Raw genomic sequence first — 12,946 nt, forward strand, 5'->3', positions numbered from 1 at the left:
CTTCTCTTTATTTAAAAAAAAATGTTTTTCAGGTTAGAAGTAAGTGGGTAGATGTGAAATACTAGCACAATAAGAGGACTCATTATAAAGTCAACAAAGGCTTTTATATTGAGCTTAAATGAGGTGGAATACCTATAATCAGTCTCATCTGCTCACATCCCTTCAAAACTTCCTGTCTCATTTAAAGTAAATGATGAAGTCCATGCCAGAGTCCTCCTATGGCCCACAACATCCTAGGTGACCTTCTCCCCTTTACCTCCCCACCTCACCTCTTAGGGCTCCTCCTTATTTAATGTGCTCCAGGCATTCTGGGCTAGTTGTTTTTCCTCCAACAAAACTGAGCATGCTGCCCATCCTCTTCGGGGTCTCTGCACTTTCTCTTCCCTTCAAAATATAAATAAATGGTCTCCCTTCAGATATTCTCAAGGCTCCATCCCTCACCTCCTTCAGGTCTTAATTAAAAAGCCTCCTTCTCAGTGATTTAAACATCCCAATGATATCTCCTATGACTGTTTTCTTATGTATTGTTTTCATTCAAAGTCATAGTTATCTAACATAATATTCATTTTACTTATTTACCTATTTGTTGTCTATTGACCTCATTAGAACATAAATTACACATAAGAATGTATTTTTATATTTTGTTCACAACTGTGCCACCAATATCTAGAATAGTGCCTGGCACAGAGTAGATGCAGAGTAAATTTTTTTTTTAACTTATAGACCACTACAAGTCATATGAGTGGGTTCTCTTTGCATATACTACATTCATTTATACAGCTAAGCCTATAGTTTGATGATCTATACCAACCATGTCAAAATCAAAGGCTAAATCAAAGGTTTAAGTTTCTGTGGGCCACAAAAAAACAAATGCTTCAAATTTCATACAAACGTAGGTTTATTTCGATAGAGCCATGCTGAATACAAAGGGCTGAAATAAATGAGTAATTGTTAACATAAAATAATAGAACATTTTAATAAATTTAATATTTTTGAACATTAACTTATCAGACACTGAATAACTGCACAAATTAATAAATGTAATGCAAATAAACCTATTTTTCTTTTTCTCTGAAAATGAAATATTTCCTGTTCACACACCAAACATGTCAGTACAAGACTAATGATATGGCAATCACCTGCTAAAATATTTGCTGCTAGTATTAATGGAGAGAAATGGTGCGTCTGAGCATAAGGTGCCTAAGCAAAACAAATGTAACACGATTATAGTAATTAGTCATTAGCAAATGTTATAGTTTGTTATTAATAATTATGTATAACAGGATATTGTAAAAATTAAGTTATGAAATTTTTATTAAAATATTTCTTACATACTGTTATATTGGTTGGGCCACAAAAATATTCATTGTGGGCTGCATTTGACATGCTTGACCTAAACTCTTATGAAGCGGGATATTCAAATTAACTGATATTTCTAGTTGCCTGAGAAGATTTTTGTATACTGTTTCCTATTTATTGAAAACTATCCTAAGCTGTTTAGCTCTATCTTATCTTATTTTAAGAGCATCTGATTATATATAGTTGGTTCTTTGAATTATAAATAAGTGGGGATACCTGGGGAAATTGTGTTGACAGCTAGCTAAATAAGCATTTTTTTTTTATTGTGGCTACTTTTCATTGACCTCTGCACAGGAATTAGATATATAAATAACACTTATGGTTAGCATTTATTTTTTAAAAATTAATCTTTAGCCCTGACCCGTTTGGCTCAGTGGATAGAGTGTCGGCCTGCGGACTGAAGGGTCCCAGGTTTGATTCCGGTCAAGGGCATGTACCTTGGTTGCGGGCATATACCCAGTAAGGAGTGTGCAGGAGGCAGCTGATCGATGTTTCTCACTCATCGATGTTTCTAACTCTCTATCCCTCTCCCTTCCTCTCTGTAAAAAATCAATAAAATATATTTTTAAAAAATAAAAAATAAAAATTAATCTTTATTATTAAAAGTACTACAGATGTCCCTTTTTTCTCCATTGACCCCTTCTAGACCAAACCCACTCCTGTCCCAGGCATTCACTACACTATTGTCTGTGTCTATGGGTTATACATATAGGCATACAAATTCTTTGGTTAATCTCTTCCAACCCACCCACCCCGCCTTCACTCTGAGATTGAACAGTCCATTCCATGTCTCTATGTATCTGCATCTATTTTGTTCATCAGTTTATTTTGTTCTTTAGATTCCACATATGAGTGAGATCATGTAGTTAGTAATTCTATCTTATAGTCATGCTGACATAGAACCATGAATTACATTATGAAAAGCGGGCACACCATTTATTAACTTAGGTAGAAAATGTTGAATACTTGCTATGTGCCAACTGCTCTGCACTGTCAATTTACATAAGATATCTTCCTTAATTTACTTACAACCTCACAGGGGATTGTAAATAGAAATAATAGGAAGAAAAAATAGCAAGGGTTCTCTCTTAGCACAGTATTATAGCATATGCTTCTATCTTTTTTAACACTTCTTACCACAAGGATAAAAGAAAAGTTGCTTTTTAAACTGTGATAAATTCAAACAGGGCTGTGTATAGACTCTATTAAGAAAGTTGTGAAACATAACTAACCTACAACAGTTTGATGTAAAAATAACAAATCATTTTATAAGTATGGGCAATGACAATAAATAAATGCTTCAAGCATCAATCTCAGAAGTAGCATGGTTGGCATGGGGGATAGTGCACCCTTCCCCTAGTCAATGCTGAGCCACACTCCGAAAATGTGCCCATTTCACATAAAAAGGAGGTAGGAATGAGAGAGGTTACATAATCTGCCAATGGTCAGGTCACAGAGTTAGTGAGTATAAGTTGAATGTAGAATTGAATCTCCTGGTCTCAAAGCTGTCATACCTTCCACTATACCCCTGCTACCGCCACTGGGGTGTGACCCACTCATGAAATGTAACCTTCCTCTTCACTCCTACCCCCATGCAAACTTAATTTTGTGGTTAGTACCAGCATGACAGTGCCAGCAAAATTTAAACAGTGAGCTCTTATTGTAAGCCCAGCTCCTGGCACACTGTAGGTGCTCAATAAATACAGGTTTATTTCCTTTAGCCACTGGATGCATGAGTCCAACTAAAAATTTCATAATTTTCAGCTCACATTGAACATTTGTCCAGTTTGAACAGACTGTGACTAGCCCACTTGGTACAAACGGATAAGATACCATCACACTAGGTGCTGGAATTTTTTATAATGTCTATCCCATAGTGGTTCCTTAATACTTTTTGTCTGAAAGACTAAATGATCACTTACTGGAAGGTTCAATATAGAAGATGACTTTTCCTAACTTGAGCAGGAAAACAATGAAAAATGAACAATTATATAAGCCAATTCCATCACAGTTCATGTAATTGTTTCATGAATAGCTACTAGTAACATCAATCTTAGCACATTTCTTCTTACGCTAATCTGCGGATGACAACTACAAAATGTGGTCCTTAGAAAGTAACACATCCATAGTTCTGTTTATATGGTTCTAATTTTATCAGATTCTCTGTTCAAATGTTTACAAATTATAGCATACAGTTTTCCCAAGGGAATGGATATATTTTAAATGGGTGACAAATCCAGGTGCATCAATTTGCTCAGGGAAGCCAATTGAAGAGACATACATTGCCGGTGGGACTCAGAAGCAGGCTTGTGACATTTATGCCATGGTGGATTTCACTCTCTGCATAGCTTCTAGTGCTCCATTAAGCCCCGATTTTTCTGACCAAAAATCTCCTATGAGCTCTCATCCACCATGTACCTCTCCTAAGTAGCACTCACCACATTTACAATTCCACATGTGTTCCTGGAATTATCTGATCACGTTTATTCTTTCCAACTAGATTATAAATTGTTACGGGCAGGGTGTGAATCTCTTCTACTCAACAGAGGATATGTGATATCTACTTCATGGTTAATAAATATTTAATAAATGGACATATAAAAAATGAAAATAATGTCCTTTTCTCATCATTGAAATAATGCTGGTTCCAGTAACTGCTTGTAATACAGCACAAAGCAGCACAAAGTGTTGCTTTAGGCACTTTTTACAAACGCATCCTTGGTCAGGAATCATAATGATAATGATAATAATTGGAATAAAAACAACTGCAGCAACAAAACAACAGCATCACAAACAAAAGTGAGTTAGCAGTAGCAATAATGACAATGATTACTGTGTGAGGGTTCACAAGGTACTGGAGCTAATTTCATACAGCATTCCAAATCCGTGCCACAACTCCCCAGCTCAGCTTTAACAGTCTACTTGACAGAGAGAAAACTGAATCTGAGAAAGGTACTTATTCACTGACTTACTGTTGGGATGATGCTTCAGCATTTCATCCATAAGAGCATCTCTAAGCTGGATTGAGATGCTAAAAGGCAGACATTACTGATACCTCTAAAAAGCACTGGTAATGTTACACAGTTTTGTTCATGAGCTTTTCAAATCTCTATGTTTTGTGCTACTTGAAGCAAAGGAGGGATGCACTTATTTTTTGAAATTACAATGTATCACACTGTTATTAATGATGCTTGGCAAACATTTGCAGGAGTAAAATTTAAATGTTTTGCCATCTTTTCTCATAAAAATGGGTGGCGTTTATTTAAGTAAAATAAATTATTAACCTCACTTATAATCATTGCACATGTGGAAGATTTCATTTCACCTGTTTGCTAAATGCATTTCTTCTCTTCATATATCTACTATTCTCTGAAGATGAGAAAACAGAACAGAAAACAATAATATTAAATACTGGTATTTAATTAAATTTCCCTATGAGAGTCTAATGTTATGATAAATTTTAAAATTTCAAACTAGATGAATTACTTAGTGATTATTCATATTATATAAGTATAATTTTATTTACAAATTATATTCATTTGGGATTTTAGAAATATTCACTTTGCAAAATAAGTCCCTGTAAGGACTTTTATCCCATAAAGCATGCATAATTAGCACATTAATAAAACAGATGTTTTTGTATTAAATTTATTGGGTGACATTTGTTAAGATGATACAAGTTTCAAGTGTATACTTCTATGATGGTTAGTTTTTGAGATTAACAATGTCAGTGCTCTGAGATGCCTTGCCCACTCTTTGGTTTGCAATCCTTTTCTCAGAAAACATTCAGAACACTCACAATGTGTGAGTGTGTGAGTGTGTGTGCTCATGGTACCTTATATATCCATAGGAAGAAAGGGATATGGAAGGGACCATTTAAGCCCTGCCCATTCTTGTTACCATTGCTTTGCCAGTGTTGTCCATTGTAACTAAAAGCCTGATTTAATAATTGCTGAGATCTACAGCCTTACTAACCCCGTTGCATCTCGCTTCACAGTGAGACATCATGGTGAAATAGATGAACATGGACTTTGTAGTTTTTATATGAGTACTTAAACTCATAATATTTTAGGGCATTCTCAATGAGTCAATAGCTATAAATAGTGATTTGTAAATTATAAAATACTAGAGGCCCGATGTACGAAATTTGTGCAAGAGTAGGCCTTCCTTCCCCTGGCTGCTGGCACCGGCTTCCCTCTGGCACCCAGGACCTGGGCTTCCCTCGCAGCCCCAGCTTCGTCTCGAAGGTCATCCGGAAGGACGTCCAGTCTAGTTAGCATATTATGTTTTTATTATTATAGAAGACATTTACAAGTCTGTATTTTGAAGTCTGGAGGGAGAGAAGAAGCTTGCTAGTGTTTCTGAAGTTACTGAACTACCGAAAATCATTTTAAGATCTAGTGAAAGCAAGAAAGTGAAAACTGAGCTTCAATGTCTTTTAAGCCTGAGACCTATAGTTCTCCCTGTTACAGACATGTGCTCTTGGTAACTTACTTCACCTTTATGATTTTTAATTTTAACATCTGCAAAGTGAAAACAAAATTCTTTTATTTGTGAGGATTCAATAATAAAGTAAAAATGAAGTTCCTGGCACCAGCAATTTTTAAAGAATCTTTTCTGCTCCTTGGTCACAATTTATACTAAGCGCTGTAGAAAACTTTCTGAATTCATGATTAATAAAAAAAGAAAAGTAAAATGAAAACCAAAGGTAAAAATAAGAAAGAAGGTGAAAAGAAAACAATCCTAAAGATGGTGAACAGTATTTTTTATAGTTTGTGTAGGAATAAATTGGACTTGAATTTAATGTGTTTCCATGACAATTGAACATTACTTTCCCTTCGATGAGGACATTAAACAAAAAGTATATGAAATACCAAGCACATAAGGGCATTCCTCTGGGGGAATTTGTGGGCTAGATTGGTCTTTTGTGTAGATGAAGGGCTGAGGGAGATAATTGGCTGACACATTTCATATTTTCAAGATGAGGAAAAACTAGCTTGTTCCTTCCTTTGGAAGTAAAATGTCAAGCAAATAAATAGAAATGTGTCTCTGCAGCATTGTGATTTGGGATGACTCACAGCTTCGGACCCATCCCGAGTTTAGGACCAGAGCTTGGCAATTTTCTTCCCAAAAGCACATTTGAACAGCATGCTTTTACAGATAACTGCAATGAAATCTTAGGCTTCAGGACATTTACTGTTACTGCAGGAACCCTGGAGGAAGGCATGGTTTTCCTGATACTTTCTGTGAAAAAATCCCCCTAAGACCACTTCTCCATGTAGTCTCCGGCCCCACCCCATGGCTAGGGGGCCACTCCCAGGAAAATTTAGGTTCCCTCTTCTGCACCCACCATACTTTTCATCACTGCACTAACCACAGAGTATTAATGTTCCATGGCTTCTCTGTTCTCCACCAGAATGGTAACATATTAGGACTTTATTAAACTGATTTTTATCTTTGTAATTCCTGAGCCTAGCAAATAACCAGGCACAGAACACAGAATGTGTCTGGTGAATGAATGCACTGCTACACTTATGCTTCATCCTTCTTGGACGTGTCAGTCTACATCATTACCAGAGGCAAACTGTCAGAGAGACCAACAGTCAAGCAATACTAGGGATTGTAATAGTGATTTAAATATATCTTCAACTACATACCCTCAACTATAGAGAACTTGTAGGTTCTTCTCAGCTAATTGGTGGTATGTGTTCTAATACTAAAATTATTGGATTTTAAGATGAATTGGTAATTAAGATGATGTGTTTTTCCATCAGACTATTTTGAGCTTGCATCCTATCTTCATTCACCAAACCAGGGTTTTAGGGGATAGCAAAACTTAAACTCATAGGATATTTTGAAAATACTTTAAAAGATTATATATCAAAGTTATTGTTCAGTGACTAGCACAACATATATGTTTTTTTTCTGTTATTTCCTTACTCCCATTCCAGCTCATGATTTTTTTTCTGTGTTTACCATGTATCCTACACTGGAGTTTGCATAAGATAGTCTATGACACCAAAAATAGGCCTGGTTCATAGACTGACTCCATAGAAAATTTGGAAGAAAACATAGGTCCTTTTCATAACATGATCCAAAGGTTAGCCTATGGTTTAGAAAATATCCAGCTCTGGTATCAGCTGGTGGCTAAGGCTTTAGAGACATGGGAATTTGGGTTCATGTTTTGATGATACCATGTTTGGATGATAACAAAAATTATTTTGTAAGTTATGCTAACTCTCAGTTTTTCATCTCTAAAATTGGGTTAATGAAGTATTTCTTGTGAGATCCTGATAAAGATTACATTAGAAATGATATCTGTGAATCCTTGAATTATATTTATCTTAGTCCCAGCCCATGATCCTGCATCCTGGCAGTGTATTCCTCATATAGCCATACATATTGCTTTAGTAAATTAACAAATAACTTGTTTGTATGAGCCTCTTCATGCAAACCAGTTCAGATTGAATTTCTGGGGCAGCCGACCGAAAAGAGTCCATACTGATAGAGAAATTGCTTCAACTCAGATGAGGCTAAGTCAGTGGTTCTCAACCTTCTGGCCCTTTAAATACAGTTCCACATGTTGTGACCCAACCATAAAATTATTTTCGTTGCTACTTCATAACTGTAATGTTGCTACTGCTGTGAATTGCAGTGTAAATATCTGATATGCAGGATGGTCTTAGGCGACTCCTGTGAAAGGGTCGTTCGACCCCCCAAAGGGGTCGCAACCCACAGGTTGAGAACCACTGGGCTAAGTATTTTTCTAAGAATACTGACTGCCTTATCACCTTCTATGCCTTGCTCATAAATTTACATTAACCTCAATGCCGATTTCATATCTAACTTAAATATCTTTCGCATTTTCAATGTCCATCTAAAAGACTATCTACTAACAGTACACAAAGTTTGTTTTTCTCCAGGTCCTCTCCAACTCTTCTCTCTTGCTTTTTTGATAATAGTCATTCTGACAAGTATCAGGTGTTATCTCATTGTGGTTTTGATTTGAGTTTGCCTAATAATGAGTGATGCTGAACATCTTTTAATGTGCCTATTGGTCATCTATATAACTTCTTTGGAAAAATGTCTATTTAGATCACCTGCCATTTTGTAATCAAGTTGTTTAGGGATTTTTGTTATTTTTGAGTTGTGTAATAACAAACTAACAAACACAAAAACAAAATCTCATAGAGGAAGACAACAGATTGGTGGTTACCAGCGGTGATGACAGGTGGAGGAAGGGTAAAATTGGTAAACAGGGTCAATTGTATGGTGATGAACGGAAACTAGACTTTTGATAGTGAGAATGATGTAGTATAAACATGAATGTTGAACTATAATGCTATATATTTGAAACTTATATATGATTTTGTGGTGCAGTTAAACTTACATAGTCAATTACTCTATCTTATGCCTCTACCAATTCTCCGCCAAAGGCTGTCACTGAATCACCACTACACTTTGTACAGTCCTGTTATCATATAGTTTACATAATATTATAATCACATGCTATACTGTTTCATTATTCTAATGAGCCATAATTTACTAATTCTAGTATTCTAGACTTTCCCTTCAATAGATGTTTAGTGACTAAAGGTTCCCATCCACCCTTCACCCTCCCAAGAATGGAAAATAATTTTCAGGACAAAATCTTGATGTTGTTCATTTCTACAAACTCCCAAAAAGAAAAAAGAAAAAGAGAAGCCAGTAACTATGACACAACCTTGTAATTGTTGGCCTATATCTGTTCTCCCTTTTATCTATATTCACAGAATGCTAATTTTCAGCAGGGTTTAAGGCTAACCAGACTAAAATTACATTTTCTGGCCTCCATTGCAAAGTGAGGCCATGCAACTGAGTTCTGTCCAATAAATTAGCCAACTTGTCCTATTGTAGCTTCCAAGAAGTTCCTAGAAAGACATCTCCACGCATTTGTACCTCTTATTCTTCAGCCTTGCTTTAATCCTGCTTTCTAGAATATGAACATGATGGCTGGAGACCCAACTGTCATTTTAGATAATGAGACAAGCCTATGAGGGAATAACGCATTAGATGGAAGAGAGCTCTTATATCATTCTGAACTGCATAAGCAAAATATTTTATACTGTGAAAGATAAATGAGTATCTTCCTTTGCTTATGACACTGTTACCCTAATAATTTATTAGCAAACCATAGCACGTGCTCAACAAATATTTACTGATTAGAATTGTCTTTAGAGTTGGTTCTTATCCATACATCTTTAGCTATTTGTCTTCCCTGGGAAGGTTTATTGATAGAATAGAGAAAATGCAAATAATTCTTTTGGGGAATGTAGCCAGGGAAGTGAAGCCCAAGAAACAATCAAAACCTTGGAATTAAGCAAAACAAAATACTGTATTTTCCACTATGTGATCAGTAGTATGCGCTGGACATTGAGGACAAAAAGTGAACTCAGTTTTATACTTTGCTCCCATCCAGGAGCACACAGTCAATTGGAAGATAAAGTTAAAGACGGACACAGAGTCATACAGATTTAATAGACTGAAATTCAGAGAAGAAAAACAAAATGTGGTTCTTTTTAGTCAACAGCAAGACTTAGTGAGGGATCTTTGAATGAGGAAAATGCAGATTACCAATTGGATATTACCAATATGGACATATACAGGGGCATATGGAAAAGGGCATGCTGGTCATGATTATTACAAAAATAATAATACAAGAATAAACTCTGTTAAGCATACTCACAACTGTAAACCTACTGTTGCTATTCCCTGTATACTGCCTCCCTGTATTTGCTATGCCCATGCAGATGTTTTTTGATACAACCAACCATTTTAATATTCCATATGAAACTTACTTGCTCTCACTGATGTAAAGTATTCTGGGGAATTAGAAGAGCATACGCAATATTCCAGAGATAGGGATAAAGAAAGAAAGTTAAAGCAATGTAGCTATACTTGAGTAGGGAATAGATGCTAGAAATGTGAATGGTGACACTAGTTCTGGGAGATGGGGTGCTGTATCCTTGGACTCTAGGAAGGAATCACAGAACCCTAAAATAGGCCACAAAATTGTATTTGACTAATGATTTTTAACAACCTTAACCTCCTATTGATTCCCAAGGATCCTGGTGCTTACAATCTAGATGTAAAAAACACATTATACTATCTCTAACAAATTATCAAAATATAGTAAGAACTATAATATATATAAACATATAATGTTCAAAACACAATGGGATTAAAGAGGAGAAAAAAAAAAGAAACCCTGAATCTTCCTGGGTGGAGAGTTAAAAGGAGGAGTGAACTCCTGGCTGCTGTTGCTCAGTGGTCAGAGAGATGACCTGCGCAGTTGCAGGTTCAATTCCCAATCAGGGGCACTTACCTTGGTTGCAGGTTCCATCCTGGTCCCAGTCAAGGCACGTCCAAGAGGCAACCAAACAATGTGTCTCTCTCACATTTTGATATCTCTCTCTCTCTCTCTCTCTCTCTCTCTCTCTCTCTCTCCCTCCCTTCCTCCCTCCCTCCCTCCCCCTTCTTTCCTCCCTTTTAAACTTTAAAAAAAAATGGAAAAAATATTCTCAGGTAAGGAATAACCCAAAAAAAAAAAGGAGTAAAAAACTGGCGATTGGTTCTTGAAGCAAAAGTAGTTCACTAAACAAGAAGGCATTCTATGAAACAGTACCAGAAAGAATAGAAACTCTTGGAAGTGTTTCAAGGTGTAATCTCAGGTGGATAAAGAGTATGTCACATGCAATAGAATGGAAAGAATAGAATTAGAAAAGAAGGAAATTCTTTCTTTTTAGTCCAAACTTGCTCTCAATATAGAAATTTTCTTTTCTATCTATGAGTGACCAGGCTATGCTTTGGAAATTTTAGGAGTAAAATAATGTACCCTGTCACTTTTTGAAGCAATCAATCTATTTCATTTTCCAATAAATTTAACTCATATGATGATGATGATGATAATGATGTTGATGATGATGATGATGATATAATTGAACTTTGGTGATAGATAAACTTGGTTCATATTTCAGCTCTGCAATTTAGCTATATATATTTTTTCTAGTTGCTTAACATCTCAGAACCTATGACCTCAACAATTAAATAGAGATATACATATAATTATATTCCACCAATAGTGTTATATTTTGGGTTAAATAAGATGATACATATAAAGAACTCAGCACATTTTCGTTTCTCCTTTTCCACTTTTTTTTGTGTATGTATGTGTGTGTTAATCCTCACCTGAGGCTGTTTTTTTCACATTGATTTTTAAATAGAGTGGAAGAAAAGGGGGTGGGGGGAGAAATACATCATTGTGAGAGAGAAACATAGCTTGGTTGCCTTTGGCATGCACCCTGATCACGGTTGGGATAGAATCTGCAACCCAGATACTTGCTCTTGACTGGAAATATAACCTAAGACCCTTTGATGCAGGGGCTGATGCTCTGACCACTGAGGACCATCAATCAGGATTCCACAATTTTTGTAAGATTCTTTGATCAGCTACTATTATTACTGCATTATCTTTCTTTTGAATTCAACACACAGTCTATTTTCTAATACAAAGCTGATAGTATACAAATTATTTTCCTTTGTGTTTCTGCATAGGGTTGTAAGAAGTTTAAATAAAAGCATCTTGTCATAGTCACTGCTCTTCAGACAATTAACTGATCAAGTCTCTGGCTCAGCTGGTAGCCATGCTTTTGGGTAATTATTTTATTCATTGGCATTGTTTTTAATAGCTTGTTACATGCTACAAGGAGACTGCATCCCAATAAATTTAAATGAAATACTTTATGAGAAGACCAATATATAGACAATAGCAAGCTGTTTCAAAATGATACTTAATATGTTATTGACTCACTCAGCAAAAGTTTGGCTTTTCTTTCTAAAGCTATTATCTGGAATCTGCTTGGATTCCTAACTATTTAATTAATTATTTTCATTTGCTATAGAAAGAATACAGGTTGGTAAACATACATGTCATATGGTTAAAAATAAAGGATCCCTGGCTTGCGATATTAACCTTTTCATCTACTGCTATACCTTGTAGACTTGTGGCCTAATGTAGGTGTTAACAGAAAAATCATATCACATAATTATTACAGTGGAACTTGTCTTCCTGGTGAAGGCCAACTTATCTTCCCATATTCAACTCTCTGTCTCTGTTTTAAAACTTTCCCTGGACTCTCCTCACATCCTGCCAGGGCAGGCCAGACACTCTCCCTCCTGGGTTACTTCCACCCTACTCCATGCAGACTTCTTGCATAGTACCTGTGACATTATGCTTTGGTTTTGGCTTACATGTTTATCAAGAACTACTAGCTCTGAAACCCTTAAAGAAAAAGGCAATTTTAAAGTCATTTTCTTCTACTTCTGATACCTCAACTAATTCTGGGACAGTGAGAGTATTCATATTTCACACAAATACATTTTCATATTTTCATGTCAACAATGAATAATTGCTTATACCCTTGCCCACTATAAAATATTGCTCTAGAGTAGGTATACCAGATTAATTGTAAATAAGTTACTCAGCCATATGTGGCTGTCAGATAACCAAGAATAATTATTCAGTATAAGAATGCCCCAAATACTGCAT

Source organism: Myotis yumanensis, unplaced genomic scaffold, assembly GCF_028538775.1.
Source record: "Myotis yumanensis isolate MYYU_CA2020_CCGP unplaced genomic scaffold, mMyoYum1.0.hap1 SCAF_10, whole genome shotgun sequence".
NCBI classification, from domain to species: domain Eukaryota; kingdom Metazoa; phylum Chordata; class Mammalia; order Chiroptera; family Vespertilionidae; genus Myotis; species Myotis yumanensis.